This window comes from Gymnodraco acuticeps, unplaced genomic scaffold (assembly GCF_902827175.1).
Source record: "Gymnodraco acuticeps unplaced genomic scaffold, fGymAcu1.1, whole genome shotgun sequence".
In the NCBI taxonomy this organism is placed as follows: Eukaryota; Metazoa; Chordata; class Actinopteri; order Perciformes; family Bathydraconidae; genus Gymnodraco; species Gymnodraco acuticeps.
The window spans coordinates 1,154,296-1,181,968 of record NW_022991705.1 but is presented as its reverse complement, the minus strand read 5'-3'; the positions used below and the strand labels follow the sequence as shown (position 1 = coordinate 1,181,968).

The 27,673-nt window shown below is 41.9% G+C and overlaps 1 pseudogene; it reads left to right on the top strand.

Moving 5' to 3' along the window:
* The window catches only part of LOC117534601, a 45,915-nt pseudogene extending 25,038 nt beyond the window's left edge, over nt 1-20,877 (top strand).
* Nucleotides 20,878-27,673: the final 6,796 nt, after the last annotated feature.

Genomic DNA, 27,673 nt, shown 5'->3' with positions numbered 1-27,673 from the left:
TACGTCTGTGGAACACAGAAACTCTAGAAGTGTCTCTGGGTCCACAGGGAGGATCGCTTTACTCCACCAGCAGATCACATTTCTCCTCTCAATAGCAGGCTGTCGAGACCAATGAAAAGTCAACATGTATGTTCTCATGGAAGAGGAGAAAGGAGAAAGGGACCTCTTTAACCATGTGACCTGCTTTTCCATGTGAGGTAGCTTTGCTTAGCAATGGTTTCATGGAGGCTAAACAGGAAGCTTTGATATCCTGTTCATCTGTCCCTGAGGATAGTGACCTGTCTCTCGGTCTGTTCATCTGTCCCTGAGGATAGTGACCTGTCTCTCTGTCTGTTCATCTGGCTACTTCTTTAGTTATCAGAAAGACGAGACCCAACTCCTGCTGCAGAGCTACAGGCTGGGGCCCAACCCTGGCAAGGGCTACTTATAGCTAGCTAACTATCCTACCAGCTAACACAAGAGAAAACATTCTATCAAAAGACGGATAATAGTGATAAATATCGTAACATTTCAACAGAATGCTTACATTCAACATGTTAGTGTACAATAAATGGACATCCTTTCTCTCTTTCACAGCGTAACCAGAATATGTTCATACTGTCTGAAGTGTCCCGACAACCTAATGGCGCTGAGTGGCTTTGGCACCCTAACATGGTGACGTTGTACAAGCTTGTTCTGCAGAACAGCGACTGCAGCTCCACCAGCCGGGAGGCGGCCGTAGGAGCCCTGCAGAACATCACTGCAGGAGAGGGCCGGGTACGAGCTCAACGTCATACAAATATACAATATGCATGTTTATTCTGAAGTGACTGACTCATTATCTTGTGCAGTTGCTTTGGCACTTGAGTCTTCCTCAAGGAAATAAACAACAGAGTGGTGCAGGAATGAGGCCTGAAACACGGAAATGAATTAGCTTTTTTGCGTTTCTAGTTGCCTCGTCTTGAAGTCAATGTTTTTTTGAATTAGTTTTGGCTTCAAGGATGTTAATGTTTTGTTCTAGGACATAACATATAAATACCCTCACTGGTAAATGTTTGAAGCTTTTACATGTCATAAAAAACGTCAGTACGGACTACCAAACGTCAACACGCATGGGACCGTGACGTAGCTTTTTGGCGATTTCATTTAGTGTTAATTTATGGAGATTATCTAAATGATAACAAAAAGAACAAAATGTGTGATAATTTATTTTTGGCAATATTCAAAAATTCTATGGAAAAAGAACATTGTATTTTGTAGAGGGAACCAGAGCAATAGCCGCGTTCACACCGCAGTACTTTTCCCACTTTAGTTCCGATATAGTTCCGAAATGTCCCGTTCACACCAAAAAGAGCCGGAACTAAAATTAGTTCATCAGAACCTTTTTACCCCCTTTTAAGTCCCTGCTAGAGAGCAGGTAGTTTCGTGGGAGAAAAAGGTTCCTATGTCTGATTGGCTGGGCGGATTGCAAACCACGCCCCGTAAAACTCCCAAAAAGTTTTGTGAAGCCGCCATTTTATTATCCTCGCATTAGCAATATTAGCATTAGCATTAGCATTAGCCCAGCGCACAAACCATAGACTGTATATATAAATGGACGTAGTGTCCGTGACGTCACCCATAGGATTCTGCAGAGTTGCCGAGAAGCCCTTAGTAGGCGGAGTCGGCCACTAACGGCTCGACTGTGACGTCAGAGTCTAATCCCGCCTGCTCCAAATAAGGGCAAAGAGGCGGAGCCGAGGCGGGACCTGCTGCCTCCGAACTGGAAGTAAACAGAGCTAGCTCAGGCTAAGAAGCATGAAACATGAAATACATGCATACCAAGTTACTGCTAACAGTGTAGTTCCCCTATATAAACGTTACATTCATAATCAAATGAGACAATCTGCAAGAGAATTAGCTATATTTTATTATTCTTAATGCTTGTCATTCACACGTTGAGAAAAGACGGACTCCACCGACCGGACCTAACGGAGCCGCAGTGGGCTAGCTCCGGGACAGCCGGCTGGAGCTAGCCCCCTGCGGCTGCGTTAGCTCCGGCGGCCACCACTGGGAAAATTGGGTCCCCTATTAACATTTGCTCCCGTTTAGCATTATGGGCGTCATAGCCATATACTATAAAAGTCTTACCCAAGGCTGAATCATAAACTAAAATGTATATGTATGTATAAAGGGTTACGTCCTTAGCTGGCACAACATTTTAATTGTCTGGTATTTGTAACAATATTCCCTAAAAGGCACAATCACCACGAACACGGCTAAAGCTAAAGGGTCAAGTACAGTACTATGACTAACTAACGTTGTAGCCTAGCAGAGTGGACAAGTTGCTGTTAGCTGACAGTGAGGCATGTACATGTCCATCAAAGTGACCACGCCCTAATTTATGCAAAAGCTTTAAGGCTTAATATTAATTAAACAGATGAGTTGAGAAAAAATTCACCCCCCACACAGTAGTCATGAAGGGGGAATCTAACTATACAGAGAATATTGTTTTTTGAACCACGATGTAAACATGTTTATTTCTGCTGTAAAATTGGGCATTTTAACATGGGGGTCTATGGAAATTGCTCCCTTCTGCAGCCTGCTCCTACTGGCCACTAGATGAACTGCAGTGTGTGGCACTTCCGTATTGGCGTCCCGGCTCTTCCCCAGAGTTTGCCGCTTGGCACAAACGCAGAGAGACTAACTTATGGCAACACAAAAGAAAACATGGGAGCGGTGGAGATGAGGAGGTGTCGGCGTTCTGGCGATTTACTCGGAAGGCTTCAGTAGAAGTTCCTGGGAGTCCCAGCAGCTTCTACTGAAGCCATTCCCCAACGCCGGGGACTTCGGGCGGCAGTATACGCCGTGAAGTTGTTTGCGGCCTGCCAGTAAACCCAAAGCAGAAGAAGAAGAAGTGGCTTAATTTGCCTAATCCTCCCCCAGGAACTTATTCCGGTGTGAACGCGATCTGTACTTAGTTCATGAGAACTAAAGAGTTCTCATGAACTAAGTTCTGATGAACCTTTGTGGGAAAAGTACTGCGGTGTGAATGCGCCTATTGCTAACATCTTGGTATTCCTACAAAAGTGCATGTTCCCCTGCACCACTCTATAGCACACAGGCAACACAAGGCTCATGTAACCTTTGCCCCTCCCATCAGTGGGCGGTGGTGCTGAGTGGGGTGGTGTTGGAGCAGGAGAGGATGCTGCCCATCCTGCTGGATCTGTTAGACACCAACAGTGCCTCGGAGCTGAGGCCTCTGACCGGCCTGCTGAGGAACCTGGCTCGACACTCCACCAACAAAGACCACATCGGTACGACACAGACAAAGACTCTTTATATTTTTGGTTTGTCTTTAATGGATAGAACCGTCGTAGAGAGACAGGAAGTGGAGAGGTAAGAACTAAGCCTTTAGAACACGGCTAAAGATTACTGAATGTGGCTGTTCATCCTAAATTAACGAGGGTATCTATGTGAATTGTGGACAGGTCGGCTATTGTAGTCCATATTGGTGGATCACATGAAAAACCGTGCATCGTGGTCATATCATTTATTTATCCATCGCTCTTTGTCCTGGCAGCTAAAAACATGGTGAACATTCTGGTGACCAAGCTGCCCAGTGACGGCCTTCAGAAAACACCCTGCAGCGAGGTGGTAGTCAACATCTGTGGAGCACTCAATCACCTGGTCACCTGCAGCTCCTTGGCAGCCCGGGACGTCTCATACTTCAACGGCCTGCCGAAACTGATTGGAATCAAGACATCCCATGATAACAGGTGGACTGACTTCTACTGAATACTCAAATATCAGTGTGGTACAGCGAGAAAACATAGCTTCAGAAACAGAATGATTCCCTGATCTGTGAATACTTACGTTCCTATAATTGGTGTTTATTTACGTCCGGACATTTGTTAGCTGTCAGAGACTTAACATACTGCTTTCCCCTCTGGCCACACAAAATAGTGACCCTTAGATAATTTGTAGATCATTTAAAAATGTTTATCTTTGGTCTCTCCCCTCTGCTTATGCTCTGGTATTTCCTCCTTGTTTCTAACTGTCTTTCACTGTGTCCTCACTTAGCTCTGGGGGTCTAAAAGCTGCCAGAGCTGCATCAACTGTCCTCTGCAACATGTTCCAGTACAGCAAACTGCACAGAGACTACAAGCTGGTAAGACCCACAGCTGCTGATGCTATTATATCAAATGGACCAAAACTGATAAACACAGCTGAAGCATGTCACCTTTTATAAGAGAAAGGCACATACCGAGAACGCAAAAACAAGAGCTTGCAATCTTAGCTCAGGACAAATGACAAAGAAAACGATAAGGGCTGCAACATATCTGTTATTGTTGGATAATGAGTCAAAGGTTTAATGGGTAAACTGTGGTTGGGCTTATTGATTGCAACACCAGAATTGTTACAACACGTTAACTTAACAAAGCTACGCTCGTCATTTAATTGACGCACAAACATGTTTTGGAGCCATCAGGATGCATACATGTAATGACAGTTATTTGTTGGTCACCACCATCAGATGTTTTACATAGGCAAGACTTGAGCAGTCAGATTTAACTATCGACTACTGATTGTCACATTTATTTTCCCATTGATCCACCTTTGTGTGGGCATTTTGTATCTACAGAAAAAAAGTAAAAATCAACATAAGTGATATATATGACTTTAATTTAGCTGTTGTTGTAGAGCTGGGCTGTTTGGTGTGTGTAGCGGCAGGGTGTGTGTGTGTGTGTGTAGGTGTAGGTGAGGGACTGTCTTAGTACTGAAACAGATCTGTCAGGAGGAGAAAGACCGACAGAACACTGTTTCTTAGCCTACTTACTTTTGCTGGTTATAAATTGAACTTTTGTCCTTATTACATTCATTTATTTGCAAGTCACAGCACACAATAACAACGGGCAAAAGTAATCAAAAGTAAGAACCTGAGGAAACTGAAATTGTAATGCTATAAAACAGAGAAAAGGAGCTAGGGGGCTTAGGGGCGTTTAGGTTTTTCTTGGGAAACCTGTGGTTGGTCAGACTTAAATATGGATTGCAACACTGGTTAAAAACAATCCTCCTCGGTGTGAAGGTGGTACGTAAGAAAATGTTAGAGATGGCTGCTTCTCACCAAAACGTTTTTTTTTTTTTTTAAATGGGCATCAACCTTTTTGTTTCCAGTGAACTTTTAAAAAGTTTGTTTTTCTCCACAACCATTTTCAAACCTACCTCTTACAGGTTTAGATCCACTTCCAAAGAGCAGCTACATATCCATGTGGCCTCACATTGCCTCACATTGTTGTGTGCTGGAAGTGAGTGTTTTATCTGTTGCTGACAGCGGAGCAGCCACAGGAACGCAGCACAGTGAACTTGGAACAGCATAAATGCTCCCGAGTGTGTTTAACCTGCAGCAGCTGAGGAGGGTCTACTTACAGCAGCAAAGAGGTTATTATTATTCTCCCAGAACCTCTTGTCTCCCCTCCCCTGATCTCAATGTGGGCTTCTCTTCACACTGTTTTAAGAAAAGAACCACATTCTCAAACACATCCATCTTAAGAAAGATGGATGATAGGTAGTGAAAGGATTTGGGATTTAGTCCGAGTGGGAGGCAGCCTTCAGTTACAGTGCTGTCTCTGTCCTCTGTCCTGTGGCTCTGAGTAAACTTGAGTTGAAACCAGATGAACCCCAGGCTTTTAAGGACAGTCACCCAGTATGACCTGGTTAGTTAGTTTATTCATGATAGTGCTCACAGGGGTAATTTACACTGGGGAGACTAAGTACATGTCCCAAACACTTTTTGATTTATTAAAAGTGTTCTGGAAAATAGCGTGCACAAAGAAATGTGATTTATGAGAACAGTTGCTCATAGAACTGTTGGTGGATGGGACAGTGTATGTTGACGCTGTTGAGTAGGCCTACTGTTGGCTGCGCTGATATTGTTGCATCATGTTGTTTAAATCCTGTAAAATAGAATATACCAGTGCTGATTGATATCGTCCTAAAGGTTGTGATAAAGCCTGTACCCCATCAGTGTATAATCCTGTATAAATATCTTGGCCTACAGGTGTTTAAACTCTCTTATAAGTTATGATGAGGCTGTAGCCTCACTTTGTAGCTGCAAATGGTTAGCGTTAGCACTTTGCCCTATCTGTGGGCTGGACAATATTCTTCTGATATATCAGTTGATATTGATATTTGTCATGTCATAAATTGAAGTCTGCAACCAAAGTATATTAGAGGAACACAAAGGATAACAGAGCAACCACTGCCCACCCAAGTTTACTTGTAAATATGTAAATAAAAACACTAATTCGCTAAAATGTGCCACTATATCTGAGTTCTGTACTACGAAGCAGGATCTGGGGTTAGCGAGGTATCTTCGGGGTTAACTCTGGGTTTTCAGTCCGACAACGCTGATTTTACCGGTTTAGACACTGTGAGTGCAGAAGCCGACGTGTCGCACTTATCACTCATATCACATCATATTTACTCAGTGCCAATTGGGGCCCTAAGCGAAATGTTGTCATGAGAATCTTTTTATCGAGCTGTTCTGTATTGACCTTGCAGCTGCAACTATGGATTATCCTGGATTAAGTGTTTAAGTCATGCATGTTTAAAGTTTAACTTTTTCGTATTAGTCTAATATTAATTTACTCTTCATTCATGAAGTATGACGCTGTGCTGTCAGTAAGCTTCTCCAGGTTTGTGATTGGTCAAATGTTGCTAACCCCGCCCCTTTCACCTGAACACACTCTCAGCCGGACAGAGAAACCCTGGGTTGATTTACCGAGTTGATAACGATAGTTACGGCCAGAGGCGGTGCTTTAGCACTGGATATGTCCATCGCACGTATGCGCAGTTCGAGTACCTAATAACAACAAAGTCACCTGTGACCCACGTGACGACGGCTACATAGGCCGGCGTCACTAGTGGATCGGTTCCCAGAATCTTCTCGCGAGCACACAAGAATTCTGAGTGACAGGAAACTCTGGGGGTCATCCGGGACTCATAGAACCGTAGTTACAGCCGTAACTACCGTTCTATTTCGTCCCTACTGACCGCCAGAGGCGGTGCTTTAGCACTGGATGACTTATACCAACCATGTCATGAAGAATCCGAACACTTGCTTACCTAGCTGGAAGCAGCGGAGCTCGACAACAGGAACACGCCCAAAGGATGGGGAGTGGTGACATTGACCCGGTAGAACCTGGAGAATGTGCTAGACGATGCCCACGACGCTGCGGCGCAGATGGTCTCCAGGGGCACCCCTCTCAGGGCAGCCCAAGACGTTGAGATGCTCCATGTAGAGTGACATCTCACCCCTGATGGCGGGGGCGGCCACTGGCCCCATAGGCATGTGAGATGGTATCCACAACCCAGTGGGACAGCCGCTGCTTGGAGAGAGCACAACCCTTTCTCGTGCTGCCATGGCAAATGAAGAGCTGTCTGCACCAGAAAGGACATAACTCGCCCCAGTTCCCTAGAGATTAAAGCAAAGGCCTGCAGTGATGCATCACTGAGGCCCAGCAAAGGAGGCTCAGCCGGAGCCTGCTGCAGAGAGGTGGAGTCGGCCAGCATTAAATGGGAGAAGGAGTTCCCGATACGACCCATGCGTGCCGCTGCGTCGTAGGCCTTACAGAGCAGTTCGTCTGTGACCCTGCACTGAGGCCGAGGGCACCTGGCATCAGGCCTTAGAGCCTCATCAGTAGCCAGAATCAGGGAGGCGATGGTGGGCTCAATGGGTCCACCTTCGCCGGATCCTGCATGGGAGCCAAGGTCCGGGCATCAGAGCCAGAGTGGGAGGCCCTCTCCCACTTGGTGTCTCTCCAGCATGCATGGAGCTCCCTCAGGTACTCCTCTGAAGGAGGAACAGTGAGGGGGACAGGGGCAGGTTATAGGGACTGGAATAGTCGCAAAACTGCACTCAGCCGGCTGTAAGCGGGGAAATCCTTAGATCCAACGTTCCAACGAACGCTTGTAGGCTACAAAAATGCAACCACGGTACTCTCGCGAAGCGAGAAGATGAAAAGGAACCGATCCGCTTATGACGCCGGCCTATGTAGCTGTTGTCACGTGGGTCACAGGTGACTTTGTTGTTATTAGGTACTCGAACTGCGCATGCGTGCGATGGACATATCCAGTGCTAAAGCACCGCCTCTGGCAGTCAGTAGGGACGAAATAGAACCAGCGTCGTAGGACGGCTTAGTGAGTCGGGTTAGGGTTAGTTAAGATAACTCAAAGTTATCCAGGGTCTGTTGAATATTTAAATAGATACATAAAAAGATAAAAGACTGAGCTATGTAATAACTAAATCATATTTTCCATGTGTTTGTAAATTACCAGATTAGATTAGATAATATATTATTGGTCTACTGTCTTGTGTTGGTAGTGGGACAGTGAATCTTTTCAGTTCTTGAAGGTTTAAAAAAACAAAACGTCTCTGTGAATGAAGACACGTCGTGAGTCAAAATGGAGAGCAGTGTGTGGGTGTCGGCTCTAGACCTTTGTCTGCAGCCGATGGTTTTCTGGTCTGCGTCTGCACACATCTGTTTTTTATCACACACTTCCTCTCTTCCCATTGGTCCTCTCCTTCCCTCCTTTGCCCGGTCCTGAAAGCCTGTTTTTAGCCTCTGACCAGGCCTTATCTGAGAACACTTGGCTCCTCAAACGCAAATATTTTCTCTGTAGCTGATATCTATTAAACTGTAGAGTTTCCTCCTACACATTGGGAAAGCAGTGGTGATGCAATTTTTCTCTGGAGAAAGTCACTTTTAAATGATTTGATTCATGACTATTATTTCTGAGGATGTACTGTAGAGATAACTTCAACCTGAAAGTGGAAAGTGTAGTCAGAATTCTTAGGAAAAAATAAGATGTTGTCTTGGTTTGATAATCTCCAGGAAACAACCTTTTATTTATTTATAATTCTAAATACTTTCCCAAAATAAGCAATACATTTGTGGCAGCTCCTAATTCATTCATTTTTCCTGATATTCCCAGATCCTCTGATTTGATGTTGATCACCTGTTGTCTCCTGATTAGGAATTGAGAGCAGCTTTGTGCATCAGAGCCATTCTACTATGTTACCTGCATCAGAGTACCACTCTTAGAAGGTTTATTTTTATTTATTTCATACACAGGTCATTATTTCCCAAAAGTTGTTTATTTATTATTAATGGGGTATTTGTGATGATTGAAGCGCGTTTTTTAGCTTTCATTAAGGAGCGTGGCGTTTACTTGTTGTTCAATTTATGAAATATTTTTGTGGATAGGAACTGGATCTCAGGCTTCTTCCCGATCAGCTTAAATCAGGGAATCCGTACCGCAAAAGATATGCAGGAGTTGTTTTCTAGTGAAATGACTGAAAAATATATTAAAGGTTGGGTATGTAATTTTGGAGAAACCAGCTCGAGTGCGCTAGAATTTGAAAATACACAACCGGAGAAAATCTGCCACTTCCTTCCAGAGCCCCTCCTCCAACACACACGAACGCACACATGACCAATGAGGGCACGAGATAAGTTCGTGCACAGATGGAAGGCTGACAGGCAGGTAGGAGGCCATCCAGTTATTTTAGCCACGGCTAAAATGATTGGTCGTGCTTTTTGCAGCGCCACGGCTTCCACAGATGAACTTTTTTAATGTATTTATTGTCAAAGCATTTAATATATTCATTGATATCGGGATGTTAAGAGCATTCCATGGAATATAACAAAAAGTGTTTCTGAAATAAATTACATACCCCACCTTTAAGTGATTTATTGTGCACTTTTTTAGGAAGCAAAACAAGCTGTAATCGCAAACCTGACAACTGCTATGAAATAAATGTGTTAGCAAAACGATATTATCTGAGTTGAAAATGAAATAGATAGAAGGACCTGGTAGCATAAATGAGCTAATTGAAGTCGTGCCGAGCCGTACCATGCAGTGGAAACATGGGAAATGTTATGAAGGTGATAAAGATCCAAAGTGAGTGGCTAACAGGATTACAGCAGCCTCAGCACGAACAAGAGGAGAGCTCCTTTTATAGGAGGATGTTTTACCAATCTGCTGAGGAATGCCACGCTGGGTATAGAAGATAATTCCTCTAATGCCTGCTGTCAGGGCTGTGTAACAGTAAGTGGAAATAACAAGGGAAAACTGACCAACAAAACTTCTCTTGCATAACTTCAGACAAATCCTTTATTGTTGTCTCCCACACTGAGGACACTCCTTCCCTCTAAATTCTTGTGAGAACCCCTGCGTTATCTCCGGAATACTCTACTTCTGTCTATCACCGCCGGAGTCTGGCCGAGGTTGACTCTGGTTTTAGTTTTTCAGCGAGTGCTCTCAGCAGGAATGCAGAGTATCTGGCTCACATACTTTAGGTTTGTCTTTTGTGAGCCTTCTGCGAAGAAGACTTTGGTTATGTGGACTTGGAAAGCCCTTTTGTTTTCCTTCTGTATCCCCTCCCCCCCCCTCACACCCACACATCAGGCCCCATTGAACTAAATCACCTGACACTGACACAGCAAACAAAAGCCTTGTGTTTGTGTGCCTACTGGTGACCATGGTGAAGTTGTTACATTCGATAGATATCCTGTTGTGTGTCCTCGAACCATTCTCATGCAGTTCACACAAAACTTGCTGCACTCTCTCTGTCGTTTTCACAGTGCAGTACTGGACTCTGTTAGAGAGCTCTTTGAAAGACTGCCATGAAATGAGATGTTTCTCGTGGATATTCGTGGTTCCCAGAGGGTGAAAAATTTCCTTTCCCGTCAAAATATTTCATCATCTCAAAAAAAAGGCTGTCAATGTCCAGCCTGGGTGTATGGACTCAAGTTGTTATCTATTTTTTTATTTTGGCAAGAGATCAGATGACTGGATCTTACATGAAGGCATCTAGTTTAGTGATAAACCCACTCTCTCTTTAGCTCTCTTTGGCTATGTAGCACCTTTCAGCTCTTTGTTTTAGTTTTCGGCCACATTGCACTTTTTTTGAAACATATTTGCACTATTGTCAGTTTTATTGAGAGTCTCTGAAAAAGCCCCTGTACACTACCTACATGGCCGTATCCACCATTGAGGTCACCGAGGTCCGGACCTCGGTAATATTTTCCGAGCTGTGTATATAACAAAACTTGTGAAATAAGGGGGTTCTTTGTAGTACTTCCATTTCCTGCCGATGGGGGCGCTGCATAACTACGTAGCCTCGATTAAAGCAAACAGAAGAAGACAACATGTATCAACAAACCCGGCAGACCGGACTTGTATCGGAGCAGCGAAGGAGTGATGTGGTATCTAGAGATCTGAGTCCAGTGGGCTGATTGTGTTTCTGTTCATCGGGACATCATATGAGCAGCAGATCCTGTGTGAACGCTCTATGTTAGTCAGTGGACGTCCGACAACATGCACACTAACTTATATTCCAGCTATAGGCTATACTTTGATTTAAATTGCGTGAATAAACTAGCTAGAGAGCTAAAGTTAATTACATTCATCCAATGTCAGAAGGATTACCTTTTAACAAACGTTTTAATGCTTTTCTTTCATTTCAATTTGAGTAAACATTGAAGATACAGTGGGGCAAAAAAGTATTTAGTCAGCCACCAATTGTGCAAGTTCTCCCACTTAAAAAGATGAGAGAGGCCTGTAATTTTCATCCTAGGTACACTTCAACTACGAGAGACCGAATGGGGGGAAAGAATCCAGGAAATCACATTGTAGGATTTTTAATGAATTAATTGGTAAATTCCTCTGTAAAATAAGTATTTGGTCACCTACAAACAAACAAGATTTCTGGCTCTCACAGACCTGTAACTTCTTCTTTAAGAGCCTCCTCTGTCCTCCACTTGTTAACTGTATTAATGGCACCTGTTTGAACTTGTTATCAGTATAAAAGACACCTGTCCACAACCTCAAACAGTCTCACTCCAAACTCCACTATGGCCAAGACCAAAGAGCTGTCAAAGGACACCAGAAACAAAATTGTAGACCTGCACCAGGCTGGGAAGACTGAATCTGCAATAGGTAAGCAGCTTGGTGTGAAGAAATCAACTGTGGGAGCAATTATTAGAAAATGGAAGACATACAAGACCACTGATAATCTCCCTCGATCTGGGGCTCTACGCAAGATCTCAACCCGTGGGGTCAAAATGATCACAAGAACGGTGAGCAAAAATCCCAGAACCACACGGGGGGACTTAGTCAATGACCTGCAGAGAGCTGGGACCAAAGTAACAAAGGCTACCATCAGTAACACACTACGCCGCCAGGGACTCAAATCCTGCAGTGCCAGACGTGTCCCCCTGCTTAAGCCAGTACATGTCCAGGCCCGTCTGAAGTTTGCTAGAGAGCATTTAGATGATCCAGAAGAGGATTGGGAGAATGTCATATGGTCAGATGAAACCAAAATAGAACTTTTTGGTAAAAACTCAGCTAGACGTGTTTGGAGGAGAAAGAATGCTGAGTTGCATCCAAAGAACACCATACCTACTGTGAAACATGGGGGTGGAAACATCATGCTTTGGGGCTGTTTTTCTGCAAAGGGACCAGGACGACTGATCCGTGTAAAGGAAAGAAAGAGTGGGGCCATGTATCGTGAGATTTTGAGTGACAACCTCCTTCCATCAGCAAGGGCATTGAAGATGAAACGTGGCTGGGTCTTTCAGCATGACAATGATCCCAAACACACCGCCCGGGCAACGAAGGAGTGGCTTTGTAAGAAGCATTTCAAGGTCCTGGAGTGGCCTAGCCAGTCTCCAGATCTCAACCCCATAGAAAATCTTTGGAGGGAGTTGAAAGTCCGTGTTGCCCAGCGACAGCCCCAAAACATCACCGCTCTAGAGGAGATCTGCATGGAGCAATGGGCCAAAATACCAGCAACAGTGTGTGAAAACCTTGTGAAGACTTACAGAAAACGTTTGACCTCTGTCATTGCCAACAAAGGGTATATAACAAAGTATTGAGATGAACTTTTGTTATTGACCAAATACTTATTTTCCACCATCATTTGCAAATAAATTCTTTAAAAATCAGACAATGTGATTTTCTGGATTTTTCTTTTCTCATTCTGTCTCTCATAGTGGAAGTGTACCTAGGATGAAAATTACAGGCCTCTCTCATCTTTTTAAGTGGGAGAACTTGCACAATTGGTGGCTGACTAGGGGTGTAACGGTATCCGTATTCGTCCCGTACCGTCACGATTCGGACGTCATGGTTCGGCACATGCAGTCACACGGCGAATACGCCTTTTTTATGAGTGGGAAAAAAGTCTGTCACTCAGGGCAGTATTACACTATATATAATCCAGGGGGCGGTATTGCGCCTAAAAGCCAGCCGCCCGTAAATAACAAATGAAGAACAAGAACAAAACGAACACAATACATGAAGAAGAAAAGTTGGTAGCTAATATGGCGAGTTCACACAACACACAGGAGCTAGAAGACCCACCTGCTTCTTTTAAATCAGGTGTGTGGGAACATTTCGGGTTCTCTGTGGACTACAACAATGATGGGGTGCGAGCGGTGGATCGGACGAGGACGGTGTGTCGGCGTTGTTCGACAGCGGTGCGGTATGCTAGTGGTAACACGTCAAACATGCTCAATCACATCCGAGTCAGTCTCAGTCCCCAGCGAGAGGGTTTTCTCGACGGCAGGTGACATAGTTACCGCCAACAGATCTGCCCTCACTACTGACAACGTAGACAAACTCATCTTTTTGAAGAAAAACTTGAAATAGAGTAAAGCTTGAGTACCTTTATTTAGGCATAATGGCCTCACACACTCACAAGTTAATTACACATGTTAGACATTGCTCCTAAAGGTACAGATTTTATTTTGTTTTATATTTATCATTGTATTTATTTTATATTTTGACATCAGGAGATGTTATACAGTTCTGTATTGCCTTTTATTGATTGTGATTGAAACACTTTCTTATTATTTATTTAAATATTTTCAAGACATTCCTTTTAGTTGTCCAGCTTATTTAACCTTTTTGTTTGACATCAGCCAATATAAATAATATGGCCATCTGAGTGAGTGTGTGTGTGGTTTGTTTTTAACTGTGTAATACAGTTAATGATTCCAAATGTTAGAGTTCCTTATTTTCATACCAAAACTTGCACTACTGTTAAAAATAAATAACAGCAAAAACAATTATGCATTTGGGACTTTTATCGACCCGTACCGAACCGTGACCCCCAAACCGAGGTATGAACCGAACCGTGACTTCTGTGAACCGTTACACCCCTATGGCTGACTAAATACTTTTTTGCCCCACTGTATAACATTGTGTTGTTTTCTTTTTACACTGACTCAGATATAATGAAAAGACTACGTCAGTCGAAGCTCAGCTTTGGTAAGGAAGAGACAGGACAGAGAGAGAGAAAGAGAGAAAGTGATGGAAGTCAGGGAGGAACTGGTACAGTCACACAAAAGAATGTAGGCTTAATAACCCCATCTATTTATCCATCTGTTTATCTATAACAATAGTCTTCATTTATAGACAATAGGCATAATTTTAAAACAACATACATCTATTGCAGTTATGATGTCATAATAACATACAATTGTATAAAACACAATTTGCTTACATCTTTGTTCTCTTTGAGAATCAAACAAACAAGTGAAATGAACTAAATGGCTGAATTGCTTTTGATTCACTGGCAGGAGCGACAAGTGAGGAGGAGCAACAAGTGAACAACGAGGGAGAGGTTGAACAAAGAGAAAGAGTAGAGGACAGAGAGAGTCAAGAAGATGGAAGACAGGCTGCAGGTTATGGAAAGGAGAGAGACATGGAAAATGAATGTTGACAATGTTTTGTGATCATTTTAGCCTCTTCTGCATGTCCAGATCATTAATAGTAACAATCAACTGATTCTTATGTATTACACTTTCAAAAATAATTGATGCTGACCAGAGTTGGGTGTAACGCGTTACTTTTACTTTGTAACGCGTTACACCCAACTCTGGTCAGCATCAATTATTATTATATTAATAATATTACTTTTGTCGGTAATGGAGTAGTGTAGCGCGTTACTTTTATAATTCAGCAATCACACTACAGTTACTAACATTGCCCCGACACGCGTTACTTCGTTACTTTTATAAAATAATCACACTCACTGACAGACAAGAGGGGTTTCCGCCGCAGGTTTACAGTCTATGGTTTATATACATGTAGGCCTATGTAATCTGCGCGACTTGCGAGACCACATCTCCACGTGCAGTGCTGCATAAACATGGCTGAGTCTTTTCATCTGTAAACTCCCTCAACGCGTCGCTCGCTCTCTTTTGTTGATCGCCCTCTCACGGGTGAACAGTTCAATGTCCCGCTTCATTGTAGGAATTCTGCCATGTCTCTACCACTTTAGTTTGACCATCTCTGTTACTAAGTTATGGAATACTAAATAAATAAGTAATTAGATACCTTACCGTTACTGCGCTCATAAAGAATGATAAGAATAATGCGTCTTGAACTGGTTTCATTAATTAGTGTCTTGACGTTTCACAGACTGTTAGCTTGTTGTGTGGCTGGTAGCCTATTTTAGAGCATATAAAAAGAAAGACTTGTGTTATGTCTTCCTTAATGCAATAGTAATTGGGGGTGCAAGTGGAGTCTCGCAGAGGCAAAACTGTGGCGCGCACACTGTAGGTGCACCGCAGTCTGCGTGATCTGCCTGTAGGTAAGGGCGGGCCAGCCCTGCGAGTAAAGTAACGAGTTACTTTATGTAGAGAGTAACGAAGTAGTGTAATATATTACTTTTTTAAAAAGTAATATGTAATATATTACTTTTTTTTAGTAACGACCCCATCTCTGATGCTGACATTGTCAGCCCACTGACACGGTTTGAAATAAATATATTATCCAATTTGTGACCCCCCACAAGACTTAAAAAGCACCTAACTAGATCATGAAAATCCCAAAATCTCGGGGGGTATCCCCGGAACCCCCCTAACATGTTTGGACTTCGGTATTTAGGAAATCCTGGATACGGCCCTGACTACCTACACAGCACTAATCAGCAGAAAGACAAACGTACACACTAAATATGAAATACAATGAATCATGAAGCAGCCAATAAGCCAGATATATTCGTCAGGACTTGGTGGAGACCAAACAAAGCAAAAAGACAACTCAACTTACATTTTGATGATAGGCCATGAACACGAGTCCAAACTAATGTTGCTCTTAGTCAATAGCCAACGGTTTGCTTACATGTTCTGCATTCTTTAAAAACTGAAAAAAGTCACCTCATACCGTATTTGGTTAGCTGGTGTAGGGCCTAACATAATTATTAAGTATGTTAATGGTAACATTTCAAGGAATTGGTGCTGGGGATGATGAGTGAAGAAACTGAACAAAAGTAAGCCTTGTAAGCAATTCAAATAATATCCAAATGGATTCTAGAGCAAACTGGAAGCCAGTGTAATGAAGTTAAAATTGGAGCAATATGGCAGCAGACTTCAGAGGAAGCTGTAGGTTATTAAAGACTCAAATATGCAGGTGAAAATTCCATCACCATTAATGTTATCTCTGTAGACAGATGCATATAAATGCTGTCATCTGTAGGCAATGGGATAAGATTGCCTCTGAAGACAGTTTAGCCAAAAATATTCCCATGGCAATGGGCTACTTTTGAAAGAATAGTGTTGTAGAAGTTGTCTATCGGACTGTGAACAATGAGCGATGCAGAGAACAGCAATTATTTGAATAAATAGAGTCTTACTGTCGCCAGATCTCTTGCCTTTACATTCTGACATGGTAATAACTGTAAACAGGAAGTTAGAAAGGGAAATACCTTGTGGTGACAGAGCATGCAGCCAATGGTGGATGGCCACACAGGCTGTTTGTTAATCATTCTTTGGAACATTGCTTTACTTCCTTTGTTCCAAGTGTTTTCATTGTGTCTTCATGTTTTTTCAGAAAGGATTTGCCAGACGAGACTTCACAGATCCCACCATCTAGTCTGCAGCGAGTTACGCGACTAATACTGAGCTTCTGACCTGAGGATAAAGGTTGCTGAGAGAAAAAGACAAGGAACAACAGTTGGACTTAATGAGCGGATTATCTCACTGTGATGGACCCAGAGAAGGAGAAAAATGGACTGGAGCCAGCAGAGCGAAGGACTTACTGTTCGTCCTCTGGCAGGTGCTGTGTGTGTTTGACTTGGCTGAGCTTGCAGCAGATGTATCAGCATGGGAAGTTAATGTTGTCAACACTTACAGTGGACTTGAATCCCAAAACTACCAAACGCTCTGTGTGTGTTAGAGTTAGACTGATTATTTTTCAACTAATGCTGATAGCTGACATTATGCACACATTACATGGACAGAAGCTTCTTTAGTTCCCAGATAATAACTGGGATAACCTTTTAGTATACACATGCACTTAATTCAGAAATAGAAGAAGATGGGGCCACATAGTCTAGCTGTATGTAGTAGCCATGTGTCTGCATTACGAGGCTGGGGAATAAAGAGAAGTCTAATACCGCGATATCTGTGAACAAATTCTTAATCTCTGCAATTCAAAATCGAACATGATTTCTAATTCTGGAACCCAATGTAAATGTAATATTGTTAACTGTTTAGCCCTACTGCTTAGTACAGTGGTCACCAACCTTTTTAAGCCCAAGATCCTCGGCCTTGGTGAAAGGCGAGATCTACCTATTGCAGAATTGAGTGAAAAAGACGGCCCAGACAGTGCTTCCAATTTGAGGCCTTTTAATGTATGTAGGCTAATTGCATTTACATCATACCTATCATTTTAAGTTTCATTCATTCCTTCATTACAATCCTAAATATAAATGTATGTAGCTTATTTTCCATTTGTTTGAGTGAATGAGTACATTATTTTGTTGACAGCAACAACAACAAAGAAAAAAATAACATCTTGCAGTCAGCAGATAACATAAAGTGCCATTTTAACTGTGAGGCTTATTCAATGAAGCTTCATGCAAGTGCAACATTTAACATTAAAACTAGTTATTTTAACACAATTATTACAAATTCTAACAACATTCTTTATCCGTGCATCCGGTGTGCGTAAACACCGGACGCGATGCGATTTTTGGGGGTGGTGCGATTACATGTAAAGTCAATGCAAAGACGCGGACAGACGCGGTCGATGCGAACGCGTTCACGCGGTAGCCAATCAGCGGTGAGGATCTCAGCCTGCCGTCACTGACGTTGAACCACAAAACCAAAACATCAGCCGTTAGCTGTTAGCACACAGAGATCACAGCTCCTCATATCTGTTCAGAAACTGGACAAAAGTTAAACAAGTACAAACCACAGACTGTCTGTGTCATGGTGAATACAATCGCTGGTTTATTTACAGTTGAGGCCTAAATTATTAGCCCCCCAGGAGTTATGGAACATTTTCCTAAAATTCTTCCTAATGTTTCCAGCATTGATAAAACTTGATATAATCAAACATTCACCAGTGCTATTTAGTAGCTTTTGGTACATTTTGGAAAATAAAATACGTTTTTAGGCTCGCTGTATATCAAATATAGTGAGAAATGGGTTGGTCAAAAATATTAGCCTCCATGTGAATTTTTGCTTTCAAAACACACCTAATCAATCAATCAGCTTTCAAACCACACCTGAGCATTCAATCAGCATAAAAGGACTCCAAGAAACAGGCACTTGAATACCTTACTGAGAGGGACTATACTACTACTCCTACTCACCATGCCAAAGTCAAAGGAAATCAGTCTGGAGCTCAGAAAGAAGATAGTGGAGGCTCATGATAAGGGGGAAGGCTATACTGCTATTTCCAAGCGCTTCACAGTGTCTAGAACTGCTGTACGTTGCATTATTGCGAAGTACAAGGAGACACATTCTGTAAGAAACAAACCTAGGCGTGGTCAAAAGCGCAAGATGTCAAGAACTCTGGAGAGGAAAATAGTCAGCTGTCGGCAAGAATCGCCGGACATCTGCCAAGATGATTGTTGCTGACCTGGCCTCTTCTGGAGTTGATGTTTCAAGGGACACAGTGGTGAGGGCTCTTCATCATGGTGGGCTTCAGGGCCATCGTCCCAGAAGAACCCCTTTACTCAAAGAGCGGCACATCAGAGCCAGACTGAGGTTTGCCCGGGAACATTTGAAAGGTAAAGATGAGTTTTGGAAGTCTGTGCTTTGGTCTGATGAGACTAAACTGGAACTGTTTGGGCACATGGATGTTGCTTATGTTTGGCGAAGAAAGGGAGAGGCCTTCAACCCTAAGAACACATCATGCTGTGGGGCTGTTTTGCAGCCTCAGGCACAGGGAGCCTTGTGCGGGTGCAAGGCATCATGAAGAATTAAAATGATGTTGACATTTTGAGGGATAATATGAACAAATCTGCTCTTAGTCTTCGCTTAGGTCGTCGCTGGGTCTTCCAACAAGACAATGACCCAAAGCACACACCAAACTTGGTCCAACAGTTCCTAAAGGACACCAAAACCAAGGTGCTGGAGTGGCCCGCACAGAGCCCAGATCTCAATCCTATTGAGAATCTGTGGCGGGTGCTCAAAGTGAATGTCCATGCTCGGAAACCACGCAATTCGGACCAGCTGGAACAATTTGCAATGGAAGAATGGGCCAAAATCCCTCAAGAGACCTGTGCCAACCTAGTAAAGAACTACTCCAAGAGGTTCTTGTTAGATGTGGCTCAGAAAGGGTACACTATTGACTATTAATGGCCTGGGGGCTAATATTTTTTGACCAACCCATTTTTCACTATATTTGATATAAAGCAAGCCTAAAAACTTTTATCAATGCTGGAAACATTGGAAAGAATTTTAGGAAAATGTTCCATAACTCCTGGGGGGGTAATAATTTAGGCCTCAACTGTATGTCTGTATGACGTTGTTGTGAGTTTTGAAGGAGCAGCTACAACGTTAGCTTAGCCTGATCGATCGATCTCCATTCAGAAAACACGCATTTTAAAAGGTTTTCGCCTGCCGTCTTGTCTGCAGACTTGTCAAAGCATTAATTCATGGTTTTTACTAACCGGTATCAGTATGTAGTTATTCCGGCATCATTTTGAAACGTGTATTACAATTAAATCACGGTAAATATGTTCATTTTGTTGTAGTTGGTATCTAATCTACCATACTGTAAGTGCAGTGAGTTCCAAAATATGCAGCATCACTTTCAGTCAGTCTATTATTTTCGGGAGCGAGAGGGAATGTCTCAAAGATACCTCTATCAAGTGCTAACAGGGTGTTGGATGATAGGCTTACATCTAAAAACTTTTTTTTAAAAACATTATTATTTTAGCGATTGACCGGTTGGTGACCACTGGCTTAGAATAATGTTGAATTTTCCAGGATTAAAACAAATCAAATTTAATCGGAATCAGTTCAGAATTAGGCAACATACAGTACATTTTTTTGAGATCTCTCAATAGGCCTGTTCCAACATGGCGGATGCGCAGACACACATCAGCATTATCTTTGTTTTGTACCTTTGTTTTTGTAATATTCAACAAGTTTAGTCAACCAAGTTGATCATTGTCGTACATGCTAAACCAATCAAAAAAGCACTAATTCCTAAACGTTATCAGTGGTGTCTTGGTGGGTAAAAGGCTTTACAGATTGCCCTGAATATCAATTCCTGTTCTTTTTCCCCACGCAGGAAATCTCACAGAGGATTTCACTGATAAACTTTATGTGTCAAATGGGGAGAGACAAAAGTAAACATTTTACCAGGGACCGGATCTCTCTTTTGGCTCAAATTATAGCAATGTTGGTCCAAAGCGATCCTACAGGTCCTGGTGATGATCACTTCAAATGTTTAATTTAATATTTTAGTTAATGAGCACTTACATTCAAAACTAAAACATTCCTATCAACCTCTACTGTACTTTGTGTTTAGTGCTAATTAGCTAATGTTAGCATACTAACAAGCTAAGCTAAGATGATGAACATGGTAAACTTTTTCTGCTAAATATGAATGTGTCAGTGTTGTCATTGTGAGAATGTTTGCTAGATAATGTTATCATTTAGCTCGGAGCACCAATGTACAAAATATAACTGGCTAGTGTATTTTTAACAAGGAAGTGCATATTTACAGATTTTAAAGGTCTCCTATTATACTATTTTTAGGCATATATTATAGGTCTCAGATATATACAAAACATGTCTCTGAAGCGTTTTGCTCAAAATACCAAACAGATCACCCATTGTAGTATGCCTCATACGCCTTTATTTCAGCCCTGTTACAAAAGTGCTGATTCTGGGTCTGGCCCTTTAAATGTAACCGAGCTGCTGCTGGCCACGCCCCTTTGGAGCTGCTGCTGGTCACGCCCCTTTGGAGCATTCATGAGCTCTCCTCTGTGAAGAGAGGTTTCTACTGGCAGATACAGCTAAACGCTGCCGTGATTAAACACAATATTATGTTCCAAACCACATTAAGCATTATTTCTGAAACAGTATGGAGCTCAAACGCTTTTTCTCTCGCGTGTTTGCCACACGGAGTGTACCTTTTTATATCCGCCTTCTTTACGCATATTCTCTCCAGTACAGCGTTAGCTCTGAGTGTTAGCGATGCTTGCTAATGTAAACACAGACAATATTACTTTCAAAACACGTTGCGCATTGTTTCTGATACAGCAACGTTTCTGATAGGGGACTATAGGTTGGGTGGGGGGACGTTGCCAGGAGTTCAACGTAAAGCCAGCCCACATTTTAGTAAAGTCGTCATGACCACAGCAAATCTGGATCAACTCCGTTGTTTTAGAGATGTGGGAAAGGAGGAAAAGACAGAAGGTTTTATTTTCTGACACTTTGTGAGTCTTCTTACACACCGGGGCAAAAATATTTATGTATAAAAGACATCAAAAAGTGCATTTTGCATAATAGGTGACCTTTAACCTCAAATATATGATGAAGCCATTATTGAGTTAATCAACTCAAGTACTGAGAGAAAAAAAATACAAATTAGGCTACATCTGTCCAGAAAAGACAACAGGATCAGCTCCAGATTTCATTATCATTTGAAAATATGAGTAATTGATATTTTGTTCGATTGAGGTTTCGCATTTGTTTGTCTGCCTATTTTGTACTTGTGCCTACACAATGCAGAGAAAGGAATGGAATACATTCAAATTTGACACACCATCGTGGAGTCCCTGCAGAAACACCAGCACTTCACAAATGAACTCAATCAAGGTAATTATCCTGTCTTCACAATACAGTATTTTCAACTCACAATGAGGTAAATCATAACCTTGAAAACTTGACAGTGAAAATAGAATCAACAATTGAAGAAAATAGTGTGTCATTAAAAGAAAAATAACCAGACACTGCACTTCTGTAGCAGTGTCTGGTTATTTTGAATGAAAGGCCTGGATCAGTGGGAAGAACTGGAGAGGGGCTTCAAATAAAGACCACCCACTTCTTTGAAACAGTGAAAGAGAAAGTGTGAATTTAAGAGCATAAAAAAGACAAAAATGTGCCAGATTATCTTTTTACATATATTCTCTAAACAAATCATACCCAGCTTTATCCTTTATTTTACTCTTAATGGGATCATAATTTTAAGACCTGAACGCAGAGATTGAGACCATCAACTCATTAGGAAAATGTTAAGGTGACCTATCATGCAAAATGCACCTTTGTACGTCTCTTATACATGAATATGTGTCCCCGGTGTGTCAGGGAACTCACCAAGTGTCAGAAAACACAACCCTCTCTCTTTTCCTCCATACCCAAATCTCTAAAAACGGGGCTGCAACGGATCTGATGCAGACTGATCCAGATTTGAAATATCTCTGATGTCAGAAACGAAGAGCTCCGCCTATATGGGCAACTCTCCACCAATCAGGGGAATGAGAGGTTGCGTGGCATGGTAACATGACGCTCGTGCCTCGCCCCCCTCCTTTGCAGGGGAAGTGGTCAGCTGCAGCTCATTTGCCACAGAATAAGCCCTTGTGAAGACAGGGCTGGAATAGAGCAAAATGAGGCATGGCTAAAATGCCTGATATTTTTGCTATTTTGAAAAAAAAAACAGACAGACATGTTTTATATAGGTATGGCCCTACAATATATTATTCAAATATAGCATGATAGGTCCACTTAATAAATCAAGTCAGAAGTACGGACATTTTCTCATGAACTTCCGTAGAGTGGCAAAGTCCCTCCCTTTCCGGGGGAGCTCCATGGGACCTTATTTCGGAAAAATTATGTATTGAAGTCAATGGAGAGAGAAAGAGTATCTTTCGATCCCGTTTGAATTGTGCCACGAATTCCACATATGATGTTTGTCAATTTAAAAGATAATTTTGCAAGTCAACATTTTTTTAAAGTGTCGTAAAACTGTGAAGTAACACATTTGTTTGTGTGAAACGCTTAATGAACTACATCTCTGGTCTCGCATAACAACACACGTCACCAAGATGGTCGTCACTACTGTCTTGTCAACAAAACGATTGACTACCCTCACCATCAACACAATGAAACACGTCAAGAAGAATGTCATGCAAAGCTGCCTGCCTGCCTTCCTTTGATTCTCTCTGAACTGCCTGGTCTTTTTAATGTTTAATGTCAACCATTTGTGCAGATAGCATGAAGTAGAACAGATCGCCGGTGCTAATGTAGCATTAGCATTTCTCCCCCGGGCTTAAATGGTGTATTATAGAATGATCACCCCGGTGTGACAGTAGGCTACTCTTCAAAGGGTTCACGAAATATGACTACTACTCTTACTGTTTAACATTTTGGGTTACTTGATGTTACTTCATATTAAGGCTAATAAAAATGTTAAGGCTAAGACTGTAATGCTAACTAACGTGCTTGCTACTAGCTAGGTAGCTAACTTGATCCAGCCAGCCACTCCTGGTCCTTTCATCAGACGGGAAGCGAAAGAACGAGCAAGACCCATTGCTGGTATGATAACAACCTGGTACTAAGCACACAGGCATCTTGTTAAGACATGTTTATAAATGTGCTATATAACTAAAACTTGATTTGATTTGTTAAAGTTATCTTATTTTAGCTATCTCTTATATTTAGCGGAGGAAAACAATTATGACATCAGTTATGACATCACTTATGCGACTCTGGGATTTGTAGTCTTTCTAGTTGCGTATTTTTCATAGTCTTATATTTCAACAGTTGTACGAAAAACTGTGACTTTTTTGACATGAAAATGATTTTTTAAGATTGACAAACATCATATGTGTAATTCATGGCACAATTCAAACGGGATCGAAAGATAAGTTTTCTCTCTCCATTGACTTCAATACATAATTTTTCCGAAATAAGATCCCATGGACCGGAAGTAGATGGGCGTGACTTCGCCACTCTATACAATCTGACTTCTTTAAGCAACCAAGGGTGTCGCCCTCTGTTGCCATTAGAGAGAATGTGCTTTTAAAGCACTTCAGCAATCTAAGTCTCAATGGTTTGCTCACTACTTTACAAACAAATGCATTTAATCTGAAACATTATCATTTCTTATACCTGTGCATAAACAATCTCACCTTACTCAGGAGTTCTACCTATTCGTACAAATCCACATTTTTAAATGCTTTAGTGAAAAATACATGTGGTAGTCAATTATCAAACATTCAACTGGATAAATGGATGAAACTGTGGGAGTTGTATAGAGGATGTTTTAATATAGTTTTGCTGTGGTCAAATTATCATTGTGTGGGTAATGTAGAGCAGATGCACAGAATGAGTTATATCAAAGAGAATAGCATCATTGGTAATGGAATATGGAATTGCTTTTAATTAGGGCCGGGACTCGATTAAAAAAATTAATCTAATTAATTAGAGGCTTTGTAATTAATTAATCGAAATTAATCGCATTTTTAATCACATATAAATATTTGACCTAAGAACAGTGAGAAGCAATTTTTTTTCACATGGATTTTAGTATACCATTAGGCGCATTCACACCGCAGTACTTTTCCCACAAAGGTTCATGAGAACTCTTTGAACCTGGGGGTGGATTAGGCAAATGAAGCCGCTGACGTCACTTCTTCTTCTTCTTCTGCTTTGGGTTTACTGGCAGGCCGCAAACCACTTCACGGCGTATACTGCCGCCCAAAGTCCCCGGAGTTGGGGACTGGCTTCAGTAGAAGCTGCTGGGAGTCCCAGCAGCCTTCCGAGTAAATCGCCAGAACGCCGACACCTCCTCATCTCCACCGCTCCCATGTTTTATTTTGTGTTGCCATAAGTTAGTCTCTCTGCGTTTCTGTGCTGGGCTAATGCTAATAATGCTAATGCATGGGAAAAAAATGGCGGCTTCACAAAACTTTTTGGGAGTTTTACGGGGCGTGGTTTGCAATCCGCCCAGCCAATCAGAAATATAGCTCTTTTCTCACAAGAGAGCCGTACGAAAGTCCCTGCTCTCTAGCAGCTCTCTGCTCTCTAGCAGGGACTTTCGTGGGGGTAAAAAGATTCTCATGAACTAATTTTAGTACCGGCTCTTTTTGGTGTGAACGCGATAACGAGGCTAACGTCCACGCTAGCTTCCACGCTAGCTGCTATATGTTTTGCATTGAGGTGATACTTGAGGCTTGATGTGCTGCGGTGATATGCGAATTCCTTTTTGCATAATTTGCACACAACCGTGCTCTTATCGACGCTTCCATCCGTCCGTTTTTTAAAACAACATTTCCCACTGTTGTTCACTGTGGTTTGTTGTTGTCTGAAGTCATGAACGTTAGTTGGTGCTCCAGTATAATCGGTACGCCTGAAACTCATCCAGTGAGAAACGTTCCGCGGTGCAAAAATAAGTGCGATTAAAATGCGTTAATTTTTTTAACGCGTTAATTTTTGTGTAATTAATTAATCTTAATTAACGCGTTAAAGTCCCGGCCCTACTTTTAATGTGTTCACCTTTTTCTGTCTCTTATAAATGTATTCCCTCATGTCAGCTGGCGCCCTGGTCAGATGCTATTGTTGCTCTCTGCACCACATGGCTGTAATGTGGTGTTTACAGCACTGCCCGCACCGAGTGTCCAAAGAGAATCACTTTATGCTGCCTCAATCTGAGCCTGTATGGAGTGAACATTATAATTATAATAAATATTGACTTTCGTAACAAGCTAATAATTACAGCTACAGTGATGGACAGAACCTTAGTACATGACACAATGTATCTTAAGTGCAAGTAGGCTACTTTAAAACGGATTACTGTGACTGTTTTCATTTACACTCATTGTGCACCTTTATTACTAACCTGACGTTATACTGAATTGATACAGATGTCAGATACAGTAACAACGTTTGAGATTTTACAAGAAAAACATAATATTAAAAAAAGCATGCTTGTAGATTGAATTACTGAGTAACGTTATTGCAGACAGCTTTCGTTTTTTCTATTGCATTTCTGACCTATGTATTAGCTTATCTTCAGTTAAAGGTGTGGAGGCTGTAACATATGAGCTGTTTTGCAGTGAGTGTACTCAACGTTGCACGATGACCAACAGTAGTGGTAAATACCAAAAGTGGAGGTAAGCTGAGGCAACAACAGCCCAGTTCTCCTTCACATTGTCTCATCCCCCCTCCTCCTCCTAACCTCATAAACCCAGCCTCACACTGAGCATTCCTGACCTCAGTCACACATACCAGCACAAACCCAAGACCTGATCATGGCCACTGAGGCTCGGACTGATGCCAGACTCCAGAGAATACTGTACCTCGGTGGGGGCATCAATCTTCAATGTGTCCTGAAGTATTCATGTGTTTTCGTCAACTCAATTATAAATTATTGTATTTACTTGATTAGAAAAGATGCACAGGACTCGGTTATACATTATTACAGAGGAGGATTAGACCCAAGTGTTGAGGCTGCTAAAAATTGACCTACACTGCCCCCCTGTGGCAGGGGTCTGAACATGGTGGTTTTGGGGATTCAATATCTCAGTGTAAACGTCCCAGAGATTAAATAAAGTCTTGGCAGGATCATGCAGACATACTATCAGACAATGTTTTTTACTTATGATAAAATAATACATTTGAAAACATTTTCAATACACAGAGAAGATTGAGATACGGTAAAGAGAACAAACATGGCAGAAGGAACAACAGTTCACTGTGAATACATATGAACTCTGAGTGAACTCTGAACTGCTGTTTCTTAAGATGCCAACCAGGACTCATAACAATGAGTTGAAGATCTGTGATGTCGATCAGAATACCAGTAGAGGAAGTCTAGTTGTGGAGCTGGAAAAGCTTAATATTGATAAAAAAAAGTACCCTTTGCTATTTATATAGCATATTTCAAAACAAAGTGATTTAAAATGAATAAATACAAAAAACAACATATATAAACTAGAGAATGCAGTTCCTGAAGAAATTGTTAGTGGGAATGCTTTATGCTAAAAATCTGACGCTAAACTGCTATGCTTAAATGTAATGTGTAGAAAGAAAGTGAAGAATTTAGATTGAAATGATACATGAACACTGGGGGCTTGAATGTGTGATGAGAGAAGAAAAGAAAGTAAAAAGGCTTGGAAAAGCAGCAGAATATTTGAACTGCAAACTTCTGAACTAACTTGATGGCGAATGATCTGTCACCATGACAACTGTATTTGATGACACCCCATAATACGCTTAGATGCGTTGATGGCTGCATCGTTACCAAACCTGTGACGTTTTCGGCCGTTTGGAGCATTTTCACTGAAGTTATGAGAAAACCGTGTTTCATGGCGAGCCTTGTGTTACCATGGAAACGGTATATGATGACACCCCATAATTGACGTAGAGCTGTTGAGGGCAGGACCATTAACCAT